Source organism: Anas platyrhynchos, chromosome 5 (assembly GCF_047663525.1).
Source record: "Anas platyrhynchos isolate ZD024472 breed Pekin duck chromosome 5, IASCAAS_PekinDuck_T2T, whole genome shotgun sequence".
NCBI lineage: Eukaryota > Metazoa > Chordata > Aves > Anseriformes > Anatidae > Anas > Anas platyrhynchos.
The window spans coordinates 49,970,628-49,995,564 of record NC_092591.1 but is presented as its reverse complement, the minus strand read 5'-3'; the positions used below and the strand labels follow the sequence as shown (position 1 = coordinate 49,995,564).

General features: G+C 37.9%; 1 protein-coding gene across 6 annotated transcripts in view; it reads left to right on the top strand.

The window, feature by feature from the left end:
• RAG2 (recombination activating 2) overlaps positions 1-24,937 on the top strand; it is a 489,305-nt gene that overhangs the window by 370,228 nt on the left and 94,140 nt on the right. For 4 of the 6 annotated variants that reach the window (XM_038180252.2, XM_072039037.1, XM_072039038.1 and 1 more), the window contains one exon: positions 2,688-2,812. The gene's annotated coding sequence lies outside the window, so the exon portion shown is untranslated. Of the gene's footprint in view, positions 1-2,687; positions 2,813-10,786; positions 11,355-24,937 lie in introns of those variants that run through there. The other 2 variants (XR_011809782.1, XR_011809783.1) reach the window with 1 other exon arrangement.

Genomic DNA, 24,937 nt, shown 5'->3' with positions numbered 1-24,937 from the left:
CCCTCACCTCTGGTAATTTTTGTTGTCCCTCATGAAACATTTGTCAACAACTTTTCAGTGCAGGAATTCCCAGAAGTTAATGAGATATTCAATGCACACCCCTGTTCAGTGGCATAATGTCTCCAGTTATGCAAACCAGTAGTACTCAGTTGATGACTCTAATTAGCTGTTAAACAATTCTCTTCAGTTCTTTTTCTAATCTTCTTGCTGTGCTCCTGCTGTTTCTTATACCCTCAATTTTCACAAGAAATGCACTGTTATCCACTTATTTCTGCATAACTGTATACAGTCCTTAATCAAGTTGACATTGTGCACCAAAATTCAACCCATTTTAGTTGAACAAAATCAAACATTAACCATTTGCTGAAGGTTGTTTCCACCCACCCAGACAAAGTCTAGTGGTTTCATGGTGCCATTTAATATAACAAATCAAGAATATAACAACTGGGTAATTGGGAGCAAGCTTCTAAATTCTTCTGTTACTCTTTAGCAGTTCTTGCTCCAATTTAAGTCAGTGAAAGATTTTCTTTTTGGTATGAACAGAATGAGTCCTTTTGATACAAGATAAGAGATGTTGTCCAGGTACCTGAATGCATTTCTCCCTCAGATCAAACAAGTAGAAACTGTGCAATGGGAAACTACTACACAAAATAAGGCACTTTACAATGGTGTAAATCCCAGAGGAAACATAGTGCAAGTTCTTTCAACAGTTCTCTTTAAGAAAAGCTCAGAGTGAACATTTACTGTTCTAATGGTTTAATTAAGGTGAAAGATTAGCATGGCATGTAGAATGTTTTTTAGTGCTTTTTAGAAAGAACAGAGTGAGCTAGTAAAATCATTAATCTGCTTAGTGTGAATAGATGTTAAAATCAGACTGCGTAGTGCCTAGTGTTGGCAAAGTGAATTATTTGTGGCAAGCTTTTTCTTCTGAATGTCACTTGGCTCTATATACAACTAAATTCTGCAAGAATCTTTTCCTTCATCTGATAAAATGCTCTGCCACGGCTGTTCAATCAGGGATTCACACTGCAAGCCAGAAAAGCACATCAGCACATTTAGAGATACGATTTTCTTTGTGGCCATCAATTGAACCAGCTATGTACACATGTAAAATTAAGCTCCTGCACTTCTAGATCAAAGCATTAACAACATTCAGAAAAGACTCTGCTCCATGACTATGCTTTTATTAACAGACAGCAACGTAGTCCAGGCCTCTGACTACCCAGGTATTCCCCCCTTCCCACAGAGCAAGTCCAAACATACTGTACATACTGAAGAGGGGTCCCTTTATTTCCTAATTCTGCATATGAAGGACTTTTTTATATGCATGGGTGACAGAATTTGGAATCCTTATAGTTTTCATTAAAAAAAAAAAAAAAAAAAATAGGTGGAAGTTGTCTGGCTTTCTGACATTCTGCTGCCTCTAGAGAATCCAGTGAGGAAAGCAAGGTGCTTTCTCAACCTCTAGAGAAATTTGGCCACTGGAGAACAGGATGCTCAACCTCAGCATGGGGGCATCAAAAGCATCCAGCATAAAGAGAGAATGCCTTAAAATTGCCTGCCCTTGAGCAGCTGACAGCACAGTTGAGAAAAAGCCAGGGACAGAGCTGCTGTTCGCCCTTGCTTTCTTCTGCATTCAATACAGCTGAGAGCAGGTGCTGGGACAGGTCCTGAATTCCTTTTGCTACACGCTCCAGAGATGCTGACCCAGGATTTTAAGTGTCTGCATTTTGGATTTAAGAGATTAGAGATGCAGGCTGGTGTGATAATATAAATCCTTGTGAGGATCTGTTTGAAAACATGACTAAGCCCAAAGCAGTAAAGAGCCAAAACATTTTATCTGAGGTATTTCTTTTCTTGCAAAGATTCTTATGGTATCTGCACCTGATAAGGAAGAGATGCTTTGGACTGAAATGTACTAAGACTTGGAATGAGGGACTGTGGTGACCTGCTTGAAGCTCTTAGCTCTTTCTTCTTGACCCATAACTCAATCCTTTCCAATCTTTTCTTAGATGATAATTCCAGCAAAGTTGCTAGCAGTTACGCCTAAGTAAAAAGTAAGCAGTTATTTGTGGGTCTACACCAAGATCTCTCCAATCTTCTCCAGAATTCTTCAGTTCTGTATGCAGATTAACTGAGTTTTCTAAAGGAATAATTGCCTTATGTTAAATGTGTTTATAAGTCCCGATTTAAGGTTTCTTCACAGGAAGTAATTTTTAACCTGTCAAGGATAATAAATATATAGAGCTGTTCTTTAATGAACACCTGGCACATGCCTGGTGAAAGATGATGTATCAAAAATAGCTATTAATTGATTTTTCAATTAAACGAAACAAAACAAGGCACTCTCCTGGAGTAGCATGATATTTCACAAGATATGCTTCTAAGTAAATGGTTATACAGAATACATTATAAATCCTGTTGACAGACCCAACTTTCCATCTTCCACGCAAAATAGTTCATTGCATTCTTTCTGTGCAAGTTACCATTTGACAAAAAGGCAGAAGACTTCCCCCCCCCCCCCCCCAAAAAAAAAAAAAGAAAGAAAAAAAAAACTCTGCTCTTTTGTCTTGCAGAATGAATTCTACTCTTAAGACTTAAAGGGATTGTGTCATTCTTAAGCATTTTGTCACCTTTAACACATCCTAAAAGCATTTCTTTGTATTTCTCTTATTTCCTCTAATTAGGAAAATGTTTCCGCTGAGGATGTGAGAGTACACAAATGGTGCCAAGCAACTGAATGCATGCAGAAGTGGTCAAAACAGCGAGTAATAGGAAGTGTCTGCATCTCCTTACAAGATTTTGCTGCAAGGTAGTGTTCTTTAAATTCTCCTGGCACTTAAAATGTCAATTTGTTATAACAAGTTTTTTATAATATGAAATCATTCAATTGTTCCTGAGATTTACTGGGAAAGCTTTAGGCTGCAACTAATGAATTGCTTCTGGCCCCAAAATCACATTTTAAATTAGTTGACTGAACTAAGATATTCACACTCTTTCTGATTTTATGTTGCATTTTTACTGCAAGAAACAAAATGTTCTCTTGAGTCTGACAATACCTTCAAACCCTGCTGCTTGCTGTCACCAAGCTTTGCTGTGAAGAGGTCGATTATGTCCCTCTTCAGGCCAGTTCGATGCCTACAGACTTCTGTATTTTTGTACATGAGAAACAATGTGCAGGCATTCCCTGGACAGCTCCCTATCCCACCCTGTGCCCCTTGAGAGGGTTTGAAGTGGCTTCAGTGCCATGGCAGGGAGGTAGTGTTCATGCACAGTGAAGAGCATGAAATTCTAAGCTGTGGATACCAGCACAAAGGGCAGTCCTGTCTAGCTTTACCAGTCACCTAACTGTTTTCTTTAGTTTACAAGTGAACTACAAAGTACTTTTTGCTAATTATAATCTCCCTCAGGCACAGAGCCTAAAAGTTGTCACATCAAGCATATCATTCTGTCTCAGGACCTTTGGAGAGGCATAGGAGAGGAAACAGGATTTCAGTGATGTAATTTGTTGCCACAATAGATGGTGGAAGTAAAGTCAGAGGCCTGGGTAAAACTGCACAATTAGGTCTGAGTCATGGGCAGTGTATGTGTTTATATGCATTGCACAGTCCATGGGCATTGTAGATGTGGTATTTCAAATATCCTATTCAGATTCTCTAATTAGCCATTTTCATAACAAAACTCTAATAGCCGTTTTTCCTCTTTCATATTCTCTCAAGAGTATGAACAATTATAGTGACACTATGAAAGAATGTTGCTTTTTTGCATACTTTGGTCAAAGTCATAAACCAAATCAATTATTCTAAATTGTTCTGAGCATAACTTAATTTTATTACCCACTTGTCAAGTACATCAATCAGATGTGATTTTTTTGGAACCTATTTTCCTTTCTGGTGAGTGGTTTTGCAATTACCCTTACTTTAAAGAATACATTTCTGTACTGAAGAATGGTTATATGTGTTTGGGGCTAATGCTTTTCCGTCAGCAAAGAGAAACTATCTCATTTTGGCCTGTTATTCAAATTCAACATGCAAATTCCTTGTTTTTGAGCACATTGTATATAAAAGGACACGTAGTAATTTACTGTACAAAGGGTTTGTGCTGTTATGCAAAGCTAGGCTGGATTTTTTATTTTAACACTCAGGAGGGCAGATGTTTCAAGAGTGGAAAACTACAGTGGGCATTGCATTATTTCTATATGAAACAAATACAGTTGAAATATGTCAATTGAGCAAGACATCTACATATATGAAAACCATCAATAAATCATGTTTTTCTCTCAACTATGCTAGTTACCAAAACTGTACTAATTATCCAACAGTTTGTATATCAGAAAACAAATCCATCACTACTCTAATGGGTGCATGACTTACAAAGTTTGTGTTGAGACGACACTTTTAATTCTAGGTCTTTCAGATCACCATCTAATTCAAGTCAGTGGCAGTTGTGAACTACTTCCATCTAATAAAGTTTGAGAACTGATTAATGGTTCTATTTCCTTGTTTCTCCTCTCTTAGGATTTAATAGGCAAGCTTTTACAGCCAATTGTTACAATTGGCAGAAAAGACAAGGTTTTGACTGCCATAGACTTAGGGAGTTTACTGTAAATCTGGACATATTGCCTAAAAGAAAATAGGGTATGTTAAGGAAAAATGGTGGGGTACCTCAGTTCTGGCTAAATAAAAATGACCTGCTTTTCCATGAATGTTCTCTAATTACATCTTTACAGATTAGTGTGAAAGCTGCAGTCATACAGAGTGCGAATGTGTCAGGTAAATCACACAGCTGTGTTGCTGATGATTGGAGTGAGCAAAACAGTGCTGTGCTCCTGCCATTGCTGCAGCACCTCTGGGTGCCACTTGGAAGAGGGAACATACTGCAGCTGTGAGGAGCAGATAGTCTGGCACTTGGCATTGGCCTAACAGTTGACAGTATCTGTAATACTACACAAAGCCTCCTTTTTTCACAAGCAGTTCCAGATCTGTCTGGAGGAGCTGAGTTAGATTAGCATGCAAAAAACCCCGTGCTGCAGTTGAAAGGCTGCTTTTGGTGCTGAGGCTGAATCAGCTCTGCCAGACTTGGTGAGAGTGCAGTGTGCCGAGTGCTGGGCAGCAGGCAAAGGGTGCCAGGCACCAAAACTGCTGGATGTAGAACCTGGGGGTTTGCGTTCTGTCTGATTCTCAGCAGGGTTTTGCTCTTTGTGTTTTGCTCTTCAACTCTGAGACTTTATCTCAATGTAGCTTGTGGTCTGCCTGAAATCTAGAGTCAGGACTGAAAGGACTACTGAAGGACTTCATTTTCCTATGAAAGTTTGTTCATGGATACAGGAGTAGTGGAGTCTGAACCTGTTGTCAGTCTGTTCTTAATCTAGCCTAAATAAATCAGAACCAAAAGTTAATCTTGACTGCTCAGCAGGCTGGAAGGTGATTTTGGTGATCTAATGGTTGCCTAATAGTTGTGTCCATCAGTGTGCTAGCAGTATGTGATATTCCTGACAGTAACGAAGGCAAGAACTGGATTGACTTTGTTTAGGTTTTTCTACTGTACAATCAGTGCTTGCCTGCCTTATTCCTGAAAATCACTCATGGATTGCATCTCTGAACTGAATGAAAAGAGCTATCAAAGAACAAGCACACTTGGGTGAAGGCAGGGAATGGAGATTATGCTGGTGCTGCCCATGGTATTGTTGAAAAATCCTCCTGCTTCCAGTTACAAATAAACATCTCTAATATCAAGTGGTTACAGTTATAATCTATGTAGTTACAGAAGAGGCATCGGAACCAAAATGATAACCCAGGGGAAAAAATGATCCTTCTGTGTTACCAAAGGATAAATTAGGTTGTTAATCAGATACAGATACTTTTAGTTGAACAAGAAAAAATTGTCATTGTGTGCTTACTGCCCTCTGTAAAGCTTTATGTTTGCATTGGATAATGCCTCGTATCTTTCTCTGTTTGGTACATACTGGCATTCCATGTTAGATGAAATGCATCTATTTGAGCTTCCAAGGTGTCAAGTACTAAGTGAAAAATACAAGTTCCTTATCCCCACCTGTTCCTGTTGCCTTAACTTTTTTGCTAAAATCTTTTCCTCCTGTCTCTAATTCATAGACTGTAGTATAAAAGGTTCCTACTAAATTCATCAGCTTTGAGTTATCTGTGCTCTTGGTGGTGTTTGCACAGTTCAACTTTACTGATATCCACCTTCATGTATACAGATCTAAAGGATCTGAAAGCACTTTACAGCCTACCAGCTAAATCCTAGATGATAGAAATCTTTCATCCTGGGAAAGACTCCCTTCATTTGATTTGTATCCTTGCACATGACCCAGAGAGGAAGCTGCTGCTATCAGTTGGTGGGCAAGGGTGGGTGGGCATGAAATCCATGAGCTTTCTGTTCACATCCATTGTCACTTGCAGAGCTGCCTCTTCACAGCAAAAAAAATAGTAACTGTCCTGTGAATGCAGTTAACTGCTGTCATTCTCAGAGCCTTCCTCATACATAAGCCATATGGCTCATCCACTGCATCTTGCTTTCCCCTTCCCTCCTTTCATTCCACAAAAATAAATGTTTCAGCCCTTTTTGTACTAGCATGATTTTATGTCTGCTTTTTGTGCTGTGGGGATACCAGGCAGAAAGGAGGTAGAAAATGCCAGGGATTTTTAAAGCCAAGAGCTGAGAGAATATCTTTCTACCAGTATATGTAATTGTCTGCACATTGCTGATGCTGAAGTTTGCACGTGGCAGTGATGGAGCATAGGTTCCACATGATACATCTCAAACCCTGGATGATACAAAACAAGTACAAAAATATTTTACAGTAAGTAGCTATACACGTGTAATGCAGGCAGAACTTGATTATAAAGCAGCTCCAATTTTACAGGGGTAAATTAATTCCATTGTATTACATGTCCATGTACTTTGAAAAAGAAACACAATTTTACATTTACCTTGTAATTTTTTTTTTTGTATTTACGTGGAAGAACTTTGAAATACTGAATGTCTTCAGAGTAATAAAACAGATAAAACCTCATTTTCTATTATTTTATCTAGCAAAAGCCCCTCCTAAACAATAATTGGAGCCAGCTGGAGACAGGGGCAGTGAACCACCCCATCTACTCATCTGAATATGATGATATTTCAGCTGTGTTTTAATTTTCACTCCAAATCTGGGCAAGCCATTTTCCCTTTCTATCCTCCCTAAGTAGAGGGCTAAAGTTTGCTTCCAAGGAGATCTTGGAAATGAAAACACTTTCAGAGTCTGAAGTATGTGGAATTACAAGGCTAGGTTTTACTTCTCATTTTACAAATAATGCATGCAGAAACTTTACTGAGCCAAACTGAACCTGACTAAGCTATTCATAGATGCTGTCACAAATCTGAACATGAACTTTGAGAGAGAACATCGCTGGTGCCTTGTAAAGCTGTCCAAATAAGCCATTTGATAAGTGGTGATTCTTCAGAGAACCACGAACATATATAAATGGTGCTGTGGTCTATTTACTCTTGGTATTGTGTAGTTACAGTGACATTTCTCTTATGATTCAAGTAACCATTGTTAAATCGGTGAATTAATAGAAAGAACAGCTGTGCTACATTGCTAACAGTTATTGACGGTCTTGCTGACAGTCATCTGTCAGGTTTTGATATTAATACCAAAAAACAAGCCTTGGAATTACATTAGTTATTGCTCCTTGGAAGTGCTCTTTTACAACTTGATGTGCCAACAAGGCAGGGGTAGCGAGGGGGAAGGGAACAGGAGCAGCTGAACTGGAAAGCTGAGCCAAGGAGATGCTGGATTTTTGTTGGAATACATCACTGAGTCCATGGCTGCACTGGCAAACGCTGGAGTCCCAGACAGTTTCAGCCTCATAAATCTCAGGCAGTCTGGAAACATGAGGTCTGAGAAGTAGGGAGATAAAAGATGGAAATAAAAGGATATTTGGGGGGGTGGGGGGTGGGGGAGAGAACGAGAGAAAAGATCTTTGTGGAGAGCTTTGGCTGTAATATTGCATCTTACATTGCTGTAAGATGGATCTGATTTGTTAAAGCGTGCTGCTATTAGCTCACATCAATAATCTGTAAGTTTAAAAAAAAAAAAAAAAGGCAAGTAGGGCTGTCTTCAAAGAAGTTTGAGGGGCAGAGTGGAACGGGTTCTGGGAACAGGATGATCCCATTATTTAAGGCCTCTAGAGTTGAGGACCTACAGGAGAAGCCTGTGAGATGGTTACAGAATGAGGGGAGAAAGTAGCAAGTTCTAGCTGAGGAGGTAGCCAGTAAATTTGGGATATTTTGTTTCAATAGACTATCTGGTTTGTGTTATAGGAGGAGGAAATTCCTGCAAACTCAGCATTTGCTTTCCTCCTTTGCCAGGAAGCAAGAGGCGGGGATGTGTTGCTGGGCTCTAAGCCTAATTGAGAAAGTGCTACCTACAAGGTCTATTTTCTGTTCCTTACTTCCTTGTAAATACATTTTCTCAAATGAATCATATTTCTCCTCTACTATATGACAAACCTCATTCCTCTTCATTTTACTCTTATTTTTCTCCTGGACCTAATTCAGCCCTACATCTTTGGTGTCCTGTCAATTCTATTTTTCCCAATTTAAAGAGACTTTCATAAACTTATTTTCCTGTGTGTGTGTGAAATCCTTCTTTTAAAGCTAACTTGTTCTGCAGTGGCATGGTAGAGAGAGATGTAAGAAATTTGTTGCACTAACTGCAGTGGCCTGAAGCCTGCTAATGAGTGCTGTTAGTATAATGTAATTGGTGCCTCTCTACTGGGGAAAAATAGCTTCGGTCCTGCCCAGGAAACTTGTGCTGTATTCCACCAGTAATTTGAGTATGTTGTAGTCTAGGAACAGCAGGTATCTAAGTTGCATTATCAGCATAATGCTAGGACATTCTTCTACCCAGATTGGACCCCTCTGCAGGATTTTACAGATTAAAGTCCAGCCCTGTTTAATGGAGAGAGAACTACTTATTTTCACTAGGAAATAAAAATGTGAAAATGATTGTCTAATGACTAGGATTTAAAGTGTGACATAGGCCTGATTTGTGTCTCACCAGGAGGAAGACTAGCATCAATTCACTTAGTAGCTTTTCTCCAGGCATTGACTAGAGCAAGGCTGTAACAATCAGGAGTACAGAATGAAAACTGTGGGTTTGCAGTCTAATAGTAACCCCATCAAATAATTTAAGCTGCAGAGGTGAAAGCAGTCAGGTATTATTTTTACCTAGAGGAAATGTGTTTTGGCTTATAACCTTCAGAAGGACTGGAAAACATCAAGAAAAAAAAAAAAAGGAGAAATATATTCTCTGCTTATCTTTACCTGTCTGCAGTTACTATTTCTCAAAACTGGTGTGCAATGTACATATCAGACAATAATACTTGAGTGCTGGCACAGCTAGAAAAAAATCAGATCCATGATTTATGTATGCCATCTTCTAAGACTTCATTTGCCAACCAGCCCAGAACTGAGCAACTAAGCCAGTACCTGAAAACAAATAGTCTATAAAATATCACATGTTGTTTCTGATAACCTTAGTATGACTTGGAAAGTCTCAAGAATTGAGAACTATATTATTAAATGAAAATCATCGACCTTTGACCTTGATGTAACATTAATGGTTTTGGCCTTTATTGCCTTCTGACTGCTAGAAGAGTCTGCAGTTAAACCAATATAAACTGGTGAAAAAGTTGAGACTTCTGCCTGCTTCTGTGTAAAAGACAAAGCAACTGAGAGCACCTGCTAAAATGCAGTTTCCAGATTCACAAAGCATACCTGTTGTCAAAAGAAGAAGAGACAGAAGAAAGTTTTTTAAATTATTTAATTACTTTACTAGACACTTGTTTGTTTGTTTTAATTTTCTATTCAGGGAGTCATTGAGTACTTGCATTAAGAGCAGACAGAGCATGTTTAAACGCTTGGACTGAAACTCTTCCTGCACAAACAACAGAAAACAAATCACCTGAAAGTCACTTCTGCAATGCTAACAAAAAAAAAAAAAGCTGTCAGTAAAATCACAGGTACTACCTAGAAACTGTTGTGCAGATACATCATCAAGAACTTTACTGTCTACATATGTACTGCAATTATATGCTAGGTAGACCATTCGAGTAACATACCCCTTTTGTCCCTCTCTCCATTCCACCCCTGAAAAAAAAAAACATGTATATGTATATATAAGATCTGTTTTTACTAGAAAAGCTTATTCTGAGTCTAAGAAGTAAAATTCTACCACTGTCACTGAGGCTAAATTCAAAAGCCTGTCTATAATATTAAATCAATAATTAATATCAAACCAATATTTGACAAAATAGTTTCAGGCAGTCCAGGCTGTGGTACACATTTGTACCAAGGAAGGGCAGTGATACTTTCACTATGTGAAAACAGTGTCCTTTTGCTGATAAACATCTGTTCATAGGAGTAATTGTGTAATGCAGCTTTGTCATGGAAGCATATAACTATGTAGAGATTCTGTTTGACTTAAAGCTGAGACCATCATTCACAAAACTAAATGATAGTTTTTGTTGTTCACCTTAAAATATACATCTGGGTAATGTGGAATACAGAGCAAGTGAAAAGGTATTGATGATATCTTTAAAAGCAGAGCAAGTTCTTGCAAGTCAAGAAATACAAAAACAGTACTGAAAGCTCAACTTGAACTCTGACTTCTTCTGTCTTACTTTACAAGTCCCTTGAACAAGATTTTCTTGCATGTCTTTTGTATTTTCATTCGCTAAATAGTGCACAATGCCATGACTCCACTTCTTGCTGTTTGCAGTTTAAACCACACAGAAGAGTGCAACCTGAATATGGATCATCCATGTATGTGGGACCTGAAAGAGTAATTGCTTGATTTTCAAATCCATCTTGAACGCCTCAAACCTAACACCAAGACTTGAAAGATTATCCCAATCCACTACCAGTGGTCTTTGCTTTTGGTAGAGACCAGGGAAACTTTCTTTTCTCTATATCTGCCTCACATCAATCAGCATATGCTAGGTAATGTCAGGGAAGAAGTATACCAATCAATACCAATGAGTAGATATTAGCAGTGATACTACCAATTTTCCAAATGTGTATCTCTATGTACTATTTTAATTTTAAAATGCATGTATGCAGAAGTGATAATAGGGATATAATAGTATAGATTAGTTTAATGATACAATACTCTTCCCTAAGGGGTGATATTTTTCCTCCTCACCATAGAATAAAACCAACATTTCAGTGCATGTAGCTGACCTAAATATAGACAACTATTTGTGCACATTAGTGAAATACTTGCTAAAAAGACACAGCAAGGAATCAAAATAGGGCTGTTATCCTTCAAGCTAACAACTAATGTGTGGCTTGTCAAAGTTATTTCAGTGCTTAATTCCCTTTGAGATCAAGAGACAGAAGTGAGGCTCCCATTGTGTTTCCAAGTATATCCATGTGAGCAATGACAACAGAGATCTGCATAGAGCAAGTTAAAGATTGGATTGTTACAGCAGCTTTCAGGTCATGTTCTCTAAAATTAGGAAATACAGAGTAAACTGAAAATGAAAGCCTAATGCTCTTACGTATAGAGAAATCAGGTAGACACAGGTAGGTGTTACAGGAGAGAACAGGGGAAGATGGTTCCTGAGGGGCTTTGCTGCCTTAGCTCACCTTTGCAGCTCCTGGTAGCAGTCTGCTCTGCTCTGCCCTACTCCTCAGTTTCTTTCACACCTGAAGTGTTGTGTCCAGGTCTGGGCTCCTGAGCACAAGACTGATATGGATTTACTGGAGTGAATTTGACACAGGGCCACAGAAATGAGTAAAGAACTGGAGCATTTTTAATATAAGGAAATTCCAAGTGGGCTGAGACTCCAGCCTGCAGAACAGAAGATTCAGCATAGGGAAATTAAATGAGGGAACAGGACTCTTAGTAATGACTGGTGACAAAAGGCACAACTTAAAAACCAGGAGGTTCCCCCTGGACACAGGGAAACACTTTTACTGTGAGTGTGGTCTAACACTGGAGTAAACTGCCTAGAAAGTCTGTGGAGTCTCCATCCTTGGTGACGTTCAAAACCTGACTAGACAGGGCCCTGAGCAACCTGTTTTAGCTGACACTGCTTGAGTTGGGAGGGTTGGAGGAGATGATTTTAAGGCTCCTTCCAACCTAAAGGATTCTGTGGTTCTTGTAAATATAATTTTGTATCTATATGTACATATTCTAAAGAGAAGCATGAAGTTGTAATGTAAAGTATCACGGGTAGTGAATTGATGCAACTGAATTGTTCCCTTTCACCAAAAATAAATAAATAAATAAACCGGGACCTAAATTTCATGGGATTGCGTAAATCTTAGAATGTGGCATTTTAAGAACAAAATACTCTTCAACCTGGCCTTTGCCAACCTGAAGATTCCCAGAACTTTATTTTTTCCAGAGAAAAGATCTATGTGTACTTTATCTTTCCATGGAGAGGAAGTAGGGGAAGAGCACATGTATGAGTGACATTAATCAAGTCACATCCTACATTATAGTGTGACTTGATTGTGTGCTACCAGAGGATGGAAAATCAGATAAGAACATTATAGGTGTGGGAGAGGGGTGGGCTTCCACTCGAGTGCTATAATTAGCTGAATGTGAACCTGTGAGCTTGCAACTGCTTTTAGCTCAAATTTTGCTGTTGAAAGGGCAAATAGCATAACAAGTAAAGGTTTCCTATACTGCATCTATTGGTTGAAGATGTAATACATCAAAGCAGTGCAGAGATGCAATCGTGCAGTAAGCTATTTAAAAAACTTTAATGAACCATTTAAAATAAACTCATTGCAAGGTAATTTAACACCACCACTTTTACAATTAAATATACTATTTTAGCATGCAAATGCAGCACATTAATCGCATGTCAGGATAGAAAATGAAGTGAAACTGAGGGGATTCTGATACATGAAAGTCATCTCAGTAATTTCTCATCACTTCATGGCACTCTTAAGCGGCATAATGAAAGAATGAATTGATTTAAACAACATTTTGTTGGAGCAATGGGGTTTGCGGAATTAAATTAACTTGATGGTTTGCTGTAAGAGCAGGTCTGCATGGTATTATGTTGTTCTTGAAATTAATTTCTTTTCCTCTCCAGAGTTATTTTTGTTTGGGTTTGAGGTTGATATTTTCTTTCTTATTTCCACAACATTCACTAAGGAATTCGGTGCGCATCTTTCCACATTCGTCACTTCATTAAAATGTATTTAAAAAAATGCTTACTCAGATCCTTGTTATCAGGTTCTTAAAGATAGGAATCAGCAGCAATTCTGCAAGCAGTTTTATTTCTTGAAAATAATATACAGCTCCTCTTTCTTTTTTTGTATTAAATCTCTTTTCTCTGTTATGAGATATGGTTCAGAGAAGGAAGAAACATAATATTAACCAGAAAAATACAAATTTGGATTACACGGGTCTATCAAGAGAAAAAATGCTCTTATGTAGTATTTTAATGAAGCAAAACATAGCACCTTTCAATATATTCAGTTTAGTCACAGTTATGGGCAATTGTGGTAAATGTTGCAGTATTTGTAAGTGTAAGCACATAGACTAGATAGGACTCCTGCATTTGTCTAGGCATAGCTTTAGCTCAGTAAAACATCAGTAGCATTTAGATGGAGAATGTGATGCTCAGAGTCCAAAGAACCAGGTCATAAACTGCGTTATTGCCAACATAGTAAACAGCTAATGAATCCTTTGATATTATAACCGAGGTCATACGCTACTCCTTGCACTCCTGTGGTGGCACAAATAGCAGATATACAAGTGAATTAAAGGAGCTTTGTTATGATCTGCCTTACCCTTGATATTGTAACTTCCAACCCATATTGTTTGGAGGAAGGGAGAGGCTGGGCAGGTTAGTTCTCAGGCTGGAAATAATTCATGTCTGCTCTAACTAGAGAGTAATCTGGTGAGAAATATCAGGAATGCTTGTAAAGAGTTCATTTGTGGTGTAGCTATTTCTTGTATTGTAGAAGTAGACTAACTGAAATCATTACTTTTAATAATGATTCTTAGGTATTTGGCCTTTCACTGAGACTTGATGCTCTACTATTTCTAATGCTCCAAGAAAAGCAGCTTTAACATTTGGGATGCTCATGTATTAGTCATACTAATAGTGCCGTTTCCTTAGCTTTATATAAAGGGTTTCTTTCTACTGAGTTTCTTCAATAATCACAGAAACCTCACGAGGTTTAGCAAGGCCAACTGCAAGTTCCTGCACATGGGCTGGGGCAATCCCAAGCACAAATACAGGCTGGGCAGAGAATGGGCTGAGAGCAGCCCTGAGGAGAAGACTTGGGGGTATTGGTTCACAGAAACACTTAATGTGAGCCAGCAACAGGAGCTTGCAGCCCAGAAAGCCGTGTCCTGGACTGCATCAAAAGAAAAGCCTGTACAAGGCTCTTGTTCTCACCCTCTGCATTTCTCAGTTTGATGAGTTGGCACAACTTCTTAAGTGTCAGCTTTTGTTAGTGCGGCTATTTTGCCTTTGGATATGTCAGTTCATTGTTTTGGTCAGTATCTGGCCACCAAAGCCAGTCTTTAAACCCTGTCAGGGCTTCCAGCCCAGTATTCAGAGCTGTATTTCCTCTCCTTACCTCTACCAGAACACATCCTACAGCTCTCCTCTCATTGGGGCAGCACAGACCCATCATGCTCATCTGTGTAGCACAATTGCAGAAATAGTATGAGAGGTTTAAAACATATTTCAAGCACTACCAAGGACATCTTCCTTGTGATGAGAAGGAAATGCTAAGGGGGAAATAACAAGTTACACCCTAATGTATATTAGCTCTTAAGTATGCCAAAGCAATTAATTAAGTGTTGGACACTTAACATTTTCTACACCCTTTCTATATTCTAGAAGTATTAGGAAGAATATTCCCAAAATGCTTCCCCCATATTGATTGACTTTGCACCTCAGTAGCAAACAGCCTAGCTGCTACCTTTCTTCGTAACTTACCTTTTTAGACATTTCATGTTTCCAAGTGAGGAGAACAAAATATTTTTAGAAGACCTATGGAAGAGGCTTGATTTCCTTGCAGGGAAGCTTGCTTTGTCAGGAATGATCTCTAGAATTTATCTGAGTAATCTTAGAAGCTCGTGACAAAAGATCAGATGTTAAAGCCTTCTAAATTGCAAAGCTCTGCTTCATAATATCACATTAGAAGAAAGCAAACTTGAACATTAACCACCCGCCTTTTTCTTAACATACCTGCGTGGTAATGCCAGCTATTTTTAGCATCTTCTTAGTTCTTTCTGCAGCTCCGCTTCAGGTATAATGTGATATATTTATAGAAATAGTGAACATTATTTATAAATAATAGCTTAATTGAGTGTCAGTGACTTGCTCCTTTTCCTGCAGATTTGATGCTTACAGATTTTAGCAGGGTTTTACTGAAGCACAGGAGGCCAAGTGAGTTGCTGAACTCAAACAAGGGGTCAGTGACTCTTCCCAAGATTAGAACTTGTGATATTGCTGTGTTTACACACCAGAGACAATTATGTTTGTGTTAAGATAATGAGTTACAAATTTTTCAGCCATGTTCTGGTAACAGATGTGCACTTATGGCTTTCAGTAGGCACAATATAAGTTAAATCTATGTGTTCAGGGATAGAATATGGCTTGTGATTTGTATGTATCAAATTTAATCAATAAGCTCAACGGACCAAGTTTTTTCATAGTTTTCCTCTATCGACTTTCATACAATTACACCAGAGGTAAATCTGTCTCAGTGAGAACAACTAATTCAGAATAAATATTCTAACCACCGTTCAGCAAAATGTAAAACTTATGTGTTAGTGGCAGTATAAAGGAGCAATCTCTAAGAAAGTGATGTGCTACAGCCATGCCTTAGACCATAAAAGTCATTCCAAAGCAGTTGAATAATCAGTGGTCAACTACACTTTATATATGTACCAGAAGAAAAAGGATTCACCACCTCTCACATAACCTGTTGTGATTTTCCATTACACAGCTTTGACTGTCTCAAGAGAGGAGTTCAAATTCTCTGTAGTTTAGACTCTATCTTCTTACATATGCATACTAACTCAGATGCAATAAAACATTTATTTTAAAGTGTGTATGTAGATGCTAAAAGTGAGATTGTATTAACTGTTAATGACCATATATATTAAAATGCACTACAATTATGTATTCCACAAAAATGAAAACAAATTTCCTCACATTTTTAATGTTTAAGTAGCAGGTGTTTTTCTTTAACCCTATTTGTGAGGTTTAAGGGATTTTGTTAGTCAATAGATGTAATAACTGAAGTGCAATAAATGAAATGCCAGTTCCACTGTTCACATCCACTGCTGCTGCTCCATTCAGGCCAGTATGGCAATAGCTGGATAAAGGGTGTGACCAGGTGTCTTTAATTGTTTTTACCATGTAGTAGTAGAGATTAGATTAGTTTTTGAAAATAATTATCACTGTATACTCAATGTCCTGCTTTAAAATACTCAAAGTCCTGCTTAAAATTTTGTCATGCCACAGTCTTTTCTTTTTCCAAATGAGGTATCCATTTTAATGAATGTTTTGCATCTGCTGTGAAGCACACACTAATCAAGTATAAGCTTTTATGCAGACAGCCTAGGACTAAACAATAGCAACAGCAAATTTTATTGACCAACACTTACCTCATACAGAGGACTAGCATGAGACTATGGCACAAGTTTTCTAAGAAATGGGGTTTAAGTGGTATATGATGTGCCTCTAAATAACTCTTTTGAAAGAGATGAATTTATGCACTGTGTATCTTACCAAACAAATGTCATACCACAGTAAATCATTTTATTTGCACTAGGATCATTGGTGCTGAAACTGACCCTAGACCTAATGCTGAAGCCTTGACTATTAATCCAAGCATAAGCAAGAATTTTTCTAAATGCGAATTTCAGAATTTTTCTTCACAGAAATCAAATAGGATGTGTGGCTGTGGCAGAAGTTGCTCTCTTACAGGAATGTCCTTATTTCAAAGGATTCTCTCAAGTTCTCATATGAAGTTGTTGAGGGTGTTAAATTAAGCCTTTGGGTATTGAAGAGTACCAGCTACAATAAATACAGAGAAACCTAGGATTTTCTGTGCTGGAACAGATCAATGAGCCATTTAATTTGTTATCCTTTCTCCAGCAGTGGCCAGCACCAAACAGTGTAGAAAAAAATCTTCTGCAGAGCATGTGTTTAAAAAAGTCTGCTGTATCTTCCCTGAGAAATGTAGGGTTGCTAAACTATAGCTCAAGCTTCCTTGGAAAAATAAATGCTGTGTCGTTAAAAGTTATTACTTCCAGAGCTTTTCAACATAATCAATTGTGACAAAAATATAAGTGGAATGTATGTCAGAGCAATCTCACAACTCTATACTGATATTGAATGCATCCATAATACTGTTTCTGCTCCATCGTGATTTTAAATACCAGAGATCTGCTAATGAATATATCAGAACTATCATTCATCTGATTATTATTAAGCAGCATGGTCCATGCCAGTAACTTCAATAGCTATAAACAAAGATCTTCTCTGAAAAGACCGATATTCTTCTTGGTTAAATATGCATCAGGTTTTAGAGTTATGAGTTGGTTTGTTTGTCTTTGTTGGTTTTGTGTGTGTTTTTAATAACCCTGAGCTTTTGCTTAACTAATTAACATTAGTTATTTTTATTTGATGACTTTTTCAGCTGCCTATGGTTTGACAAGGCCTGCCTGAAACTGTAGTAAATATTCTGAGAGGCCAAAGTCTGTTGGAACTATCAAGTTCTCTACTGGAAAATTTAAATTGATTTAAAACATTAACTTCCTCCTCATTTAATCTTTCATTGCTGAGGGTTTACAAGTGATTTTACAACCTTGGGATGATTAATTTTAATGCAATTCTTTCTTTGTTCTTTGATCAACTTTCTCCATTTTCAATACCGATTTAATTGTACTTTTCTAAAATCATCTGTCATCTTTCTGTCTGAATATTCCATTCAAAGTAGTAAAACCTTGTCAAGATACTGCTGTGGCTTGGTTTATTGGAATGTGCACCTGAAAATCGTTAATGGAAGATATACTGCCTCTCAACACTTTTAACGTTGCCCCGGTTGATCATCTGCTCTCTTTTTCATCAATATATCTGCAAGCTCTGGGCATCTGTTATGACAGCACCTTCTCTTTGGGGGAAATCTTGGTAAATGCTATTATTGTCACTGAACTGAGTCATTTCTCTCAGTGTACCAGGGCTTGGTGTGAGGCACACCTTTTGGACAAAAGGCTTAATGAGAGGTTCAAAGCAAACTAGCAATGGGAGGTAACAAGTATGTGATGTTTTTATAGCTAGTAATTTTTTCTGCATTCTCAGCCACATGATTCTGCTCCTCTAGACTGGAGGAAGATTAAAGGATGGAAAAATAGCAGTAAATTTGTCAGTAAGGGGTTTCCTTTATGAGCTGTCAGATGGCAACAACTCATTGAGCACCTTCTGTCAGAGTTTATCTCCATGCAAGAGAGAGCTTCAGTCATAACCCAAAGTCATGCAGTCCCTGCTCCACACCCTGTGTGTGGCAATGTAGTTTGCTCCCAGACCTTTGCAAGGTACCATTCACCTATCAGCCAGATAATGGTCAAGGACTACCTACAATGATGAATGCTTAGGCAAATACCACCAACTAAAATTAATTGGCTTCAAGAGTCCTTAATTCTACTTTTGGAGGTGTTTATTATTTATATACAACTATTATCACTATACATGATAATAGTTGTTTTTTCATACTCATATTTTACTGCCAAGAGAATTCCATTGATAGACATCATCTCCAGACCTCTGCACAAGACAAACCATAATACCATACACAAGGATGACAAGTTGAGACACTGGCGCCATAAAGCAATGATTATTCTGAAGATATTAATAATAGGATTTTAAAAGTACATTTTCTTCTAAGAAAATACTTTGTGTATTCATTTTCCACCTCGTAAGTCCAAACAGATTTATTTCTAACTCAGTGTTTTTAATAGCAAACAATTACATTAAGAAAAATAAGCAGAAATAAATGTTGTGGCAAATAGGTTTAAAAAATATTCTCATGATAATGATCAAAGCTAGCTGTTTTTCTCCGAATGACCTTTATTAAAATTAATATTATTTACTCTTTACATGACACAAAGTCCATTTCTTTTAACAGAAGGGAATTATATTTAGTGGTACCTAGATACCATGACGATAGGCACACCAGGGAGGCCAGCCTGTTTCTGTCTGATTCCTAGTCACAGCAGTAGTCATAGAAACGCGGCACTGAAAGGGATGTAGAGTCCATTCTCCTACTCTCACAGGCAATCATAGTATTCAATCCCATTCATCAGACCCCATTTTAAAAGTGGTTTCATTTAATGAAGTCAATTAGGAGCAGAGATGGATGGACAGATTACATAGATAACTGCATATTAACCTTCTCTGAGTTTAATCTTTGCAGTGCAAGGATCCTCTTTTTTCCCTTTTTACCTGGAAGATCTCCAGTGTGCTTCTGCTTCCTCACTGGGTTGGGTTCCTTTATATAGAAAGAACAGAGTGGCAATTAAACCCTGAAATCCTCTGGGGGTCTGTAGCAAGAATGCATGCTTTAGAGGAAAGCAATTCCTGTGACATCTTTCCAGCCTAACAAAAAGATTATTTTCTTATTAAGTGATTTTTCTCTGTTGTTTTAGTAACAGCAACCATCAATCACATCACAGGAGTATAACAGACATTAAGAAAATCGTTTCCTTTTATACCTGTAATTGTACTTCATTAATGAACAATGAACAGCCTTTTCCATTTTCTCCGTAATATATATGAATTTCACTGACACACAAAATTACTTGGGGAAAAAGAAAAAAAAAAAAAAAAAGGTTTGATTTTTTAAAGAGGATTTGGGCTTTGTATTTACAGGTTGTCATGGCTGATGTAAAGCAAGCTCTTCAACCTCCTGATGCTAAGCCAAACTCCCAGTAAGGGATTCGAGGGTCTTCATATTTAGTCCCAGGACCACGGAAGAGTACATTTTTTCAGCTGTCTCAGAGCCTCAGCTGGCATTTGCTCTCTTGGCAGATTTCAGGTAGTTACATTACTAAGCATGGTAGGCTGCAAGAAACATGTAGAGTGCTTTTGAGGTGGTGCCTAGTTTGATTCTTTCAGAGAGACCAGCCATTTCAGAGTTTGTTTGGTATCTTGCCATCAGACTTGGGAAGGCTTTCCCACCTCCGGTTTCAGGATACAGGATTTGGTCCCACAGACAGAGGCAAAAAGAGACACCAGAATGGCAACATTAACATTATAGATTTCAGGCAGGACTTTTTATTTAGCCATTTGTCAGAAAGCAATTACGTGCCCATGTCAACATTTTCATCGCTAAATGTCTGATTTTAAATTCCAAGTGAGTAATTTTCCTTTCAAAATTAATTTATTTGCAGTTACAGGGGCTACAGGCTATTCCTGTCAGACATGGATTTGGAGGGCTGGGTCTAACAGTTCTTCAAAAGCTGAAAAAGCTTAACCAATTAATCCCTGTAATATGCAATCACCCACTATGAGAGCATTTTTTTATTATTATTTTTAACTTTCCTCCCAACTTTACCTGATTAGTATTTTATTTTCTCTTGTTTAGCAGTTTGTTTTCCTTTAAGCCATTATATCGAGTTATTTTATGTGGTATATATTATTTTGGTTCTTGGCCTACTCTGGAAATCTGTGCTGCATTTTAATTATCAATTCTGAGCTTAAGAATGATTTTTGTCCACTTCCTTGCTTAGGAGACCAATGTGCAGAGGCACTACCTTGAAAACTCTGTATTTGTATATTCTTTAGAAAAACAATGTGCAGTTGTTTAAATAAAAGCAATAAGAAGCAAATATTTGTAAGCAATTTGTAAATTTGCAATCTGTCAGTGAATAGTAGCCCAGAATGAATTGCCTGCCACCCTGTGTGGTGGTCACTACAAAATGCATTTTATGACTTCAGCATATCTCATGAAAGAAAATACCAAATCATAAAAATAATCCCAAGAGAAAGAAAAGTGGAAACTACCTACCAGTTTTGTTTTTTTTTTCTGACAGACTCATGTGGAAAACAGGACACAATGGAGATTAGTTTTTTCTGAAGCGTAGTCAGCAGAGTGGGCTCATGGGCCATTAAATGGGAAAATTTCAGACTATTCAGGTAGTCGTGTCACACTTTGGGGCATATCTGGAGAATTTCATTCTGCAGGATTGCTGCTTTTCACAAACATATTAACTTACAAATGAGGAAAAATAACAATAGAATACAAATAAATAAATAAATAAAAGGAAATGAACACTGCCAAAGACGTGCTTTCTCATGCAAACAGTGTATGAGTGCATATGATGCTCAGACACCCCGGATCACTTATTAGCTTCCTGCTGCCTTCCGTCTCAGTCTCTGGTCCTTGCCATCTATCTCTTTAGCAAAGGGATGACTGTACCCTCTTTTTGTTCAGATTTTCTTAGAGTCCTGTTTTGTAACTTCAGCGAAGGTCAATATCCTGCTGAGAAAGAACTTGATTGATAAGAGATCCAGGTACTTCTTCACAGACTGTTTCTGATCACAGCATGTTAGTTCTGTAACTTTCCGTTTGTGTGTGTGCATGTACTTGTACATTCATAACAGAGAAGGCAGAGGAGGTCAGAGTAAAATGCTACCCTATAAGGCTCCATAACATAGAGGAGTTACCTATCCAATGTTTTTCACACTTTCCTCAGTGTTGCTTTGTGTCTAATCCTGTTGTAGTCTAGACCAGGTTCTAGAGCAAGGCTTGAAATGTCTCAGGCTTCCCTGATGTCAGCCATGAAGCAAAGGCTATACTGGTGTTTCAGGGATCTGTTTGAATAGGGTATACCTTACTCTATACATTCGTAAAGCAAATATTCTTACAAATGTTTCTAAATATTTCCCAAACCAATGTATTTATCCCATTGAAAGTCAAAATAAATTTTCTGTATATTAGGCAGAGAAGCACATCCAGCCAAGGATCAGCTCTGGAGTTCTCTAATGCTGAAAATTAGGAAAGCCCATTTGTTTCCATTCTTATTAATTTATTTTATTTATTTATTTCTGGCCATTATTCTTACTTCAAAATACACCTCTTTCTGGGAAGGCCTAATTGTAGAACAAAAGGTTGTAAGTATACATGCAGACTGTGGGAACACACAACAGTTCTTTCTCATGGACACTTTTCCATGCTTACTCCACACATGCTAACAAAGACACTGTTCTTTTTACATAAGTAGTAAATATTGTCATCACTGCATTTGACTCCTGGTCACTGATGCAATGAGTATTTTACAGTTTCCTCCACAGAGTAGATGAATAGCTTTTGTTGTACTAAGCCATTTCTACTACGCTACTGTAAATACACACCTCAGAGGTGTGTATTTACAATGTACAAGACATTGTGCCTTACCTCAGAGGTGAAGGCACAATGTCTTGTACAAAAAGATCCTCTGGCAGTTATATGATTACACCCACTCCCCGTAACAGCCCACAAATTTGTATTGCTGCATGTACCACAATCTTAATGTTACTGATGTGAATTCGTTAACATTGTTCACTGTCTTGTTTGCAAAATAAAGCCAATCAGCAAGCTAACATTAACCCAATTTATTTGCAAGAGGTATTTTCCAAGCAAGGAGAAATTACAGCAATTGTTCATCATTAATTTTGTTAATAGATGTGTGTTCATTCGTACTACCTTGTAAACAAGGCATTGCATTATACAGTAGGCATACCGCTAAACTTGGGATGCTGTTTAATGTCCTCGTTTTATTATGTATACACACAACATTTTCCAAGAAGCCATGACTAACAACCTTGAGGCAAGGCTCTTTGTGAATTTTGAAGTACCAAGAAGATGAGCTTTGGAACGAGTGCTGAATATTACAAATCCTCACCTATATTAGAACCAGAGCAAATGTAAAGTGAATTGTTGAGGCAACTAGCTTAGCAAGATTCTAAAAGAGGATTGTATACATATGAATACTGTAAAAAAAAAAAAAAAAAAAAAAAAAAAAAACCTTCTGTAGTTACAGTAGGTAGAATAAAATTATAATAGCCATCAGTCCATAATCTTCTAAGTATAAACCAATCATCAGCTTGAGTCAGGAAGAAAAGTTCTTGCTTCGGAATTATTTTTATCTATAACGCAATTACATGGATTATAAAATTATTTAGTTCCTGATGAATCAATCATTGACCACTATTGAGTAAGGACAAAATAAAATAGACTAATTGATCTGGTTCTGATATGGAATTTTCTAAACACCTAGGTTTAAAAAGAAGAATGACTAGCTTTTAAAGAAAACTTTCAGCCAGGAAACTGAGACCACTTTATAACTAAAATAAGTTTCAATATCCCTCTTATATGTTAGGAAATAAGGCCAAGATAAGGTAAGCAACTTAACTGGTCACCAGTCAAGCACAGTCAGTAGTCAAGCATGGTCCGTGCCAAGTGTATCCTGCAGTCTTCTGAGTCCTACAGCAGTGTTCCTCCTGCTGGACCAGAATCTGTTAGTTGTTCAGTTTGGTTTTGTCTTCACAAAATTGTCATAATGCAAGTTCTTCATGATTCTGTTTAAGTGTAAGCGCTGTGATGAGTCAGTTTCACAGAACTGTCTTCATGTAAGTCATTCAGAGTCTTGTTTGTTTATGTGGATCAGTCACTCACCAAGATTTATCCATGGGGGGGGGGGGGGGGGGGAACTGTCACCACTATAGCAGAATAATTTTACCATTCGTGTAATGCAGACAGGTCTCCTCAGGGCAGACACTGTTGCAAATATAAGTGGTTTTGTTCACAACAATCATTCCACTTTTAATGATGCTGGCATCATTATATGCTATAATTATGGTGGTGCATTAAAACAACAGTTATCACTGACCTTTGTCAAGAACCTGAGAGAAAGTCAGAGGTAAAATATTCCCTGACCTTTCCCTTGAAAAGAATGTGGAGCGAGAGAGGGACAAGGCAGGACCACTGAATGTCCATGCCTCTTAGACATTTTCTCCCTTTCTGATTCACACAGATTCATGGTAAAGAAGTCTTTGAAGCTTTTGAAAACCCTAACAAAGGGCTGAGGGGAGCTCTGTTTTTGTAGAGAGGCTTGGTGATAAGCCTGTTTCCTGGATGCAGCTTGTCTTGGTTGGTCATAGCAGCTCACAGAAATGTGCACTGTGAGTCACACAAAACTGTGTGTGGAGGCTGTTACCTTCTCTTGTCACAATTTTTTGTTGTTTTCTCTACTAAATCTTTCCCATACTTGCTTCAACTACCAGATTGCTCTGTCCTCAAATATATGCAAAGAATTGGGTGTTGAGGTAAGAGGTTTATGTCTTTCCTATATATGGGATGGAAGAAATTGGTTATGATAGGAGGAGATCTTGTAAGATGCTTGGACTCAAATTTGGTCTCATTTCTGCAGTACAGCAAGCCCAGCAATGGTTGTTTATACAGTTTTTCTTTCCAGTTGGATCTGTCTTCCTTGTGTCATTGTGCATTTGTCATGGATTTTGCTGGGAATAAATATTGGCATATTCAAATATTGATAGTCCTATGCTTAATCCTGTTCCTGTTGAAATGAACACAGAAAGTCCCATTGACATCTTGAATGTAGAATTACAGTATACAGCATAAGCAAGCCATCCTCCAGAGCTGGAGCAGCATACCAAAACCATGGCTTTGTGAGTGCTCAAATCGTTCTTGTGGTAGTAGCTCCCATTTTCAAAGGCAGGTTCTTGGGCTTTGCCAGTGTAACACCTGTTAAAAATCCAAATAAAAAGCAGTTGTGTCTGATTTAGACTCTACAGCAAATTTGGTGGTTGTGCAAGCACAACTTCCATTATGAAAGCTGGTCTCTTAGGAGACCATCTGACCATGAAGGGACTTCTGT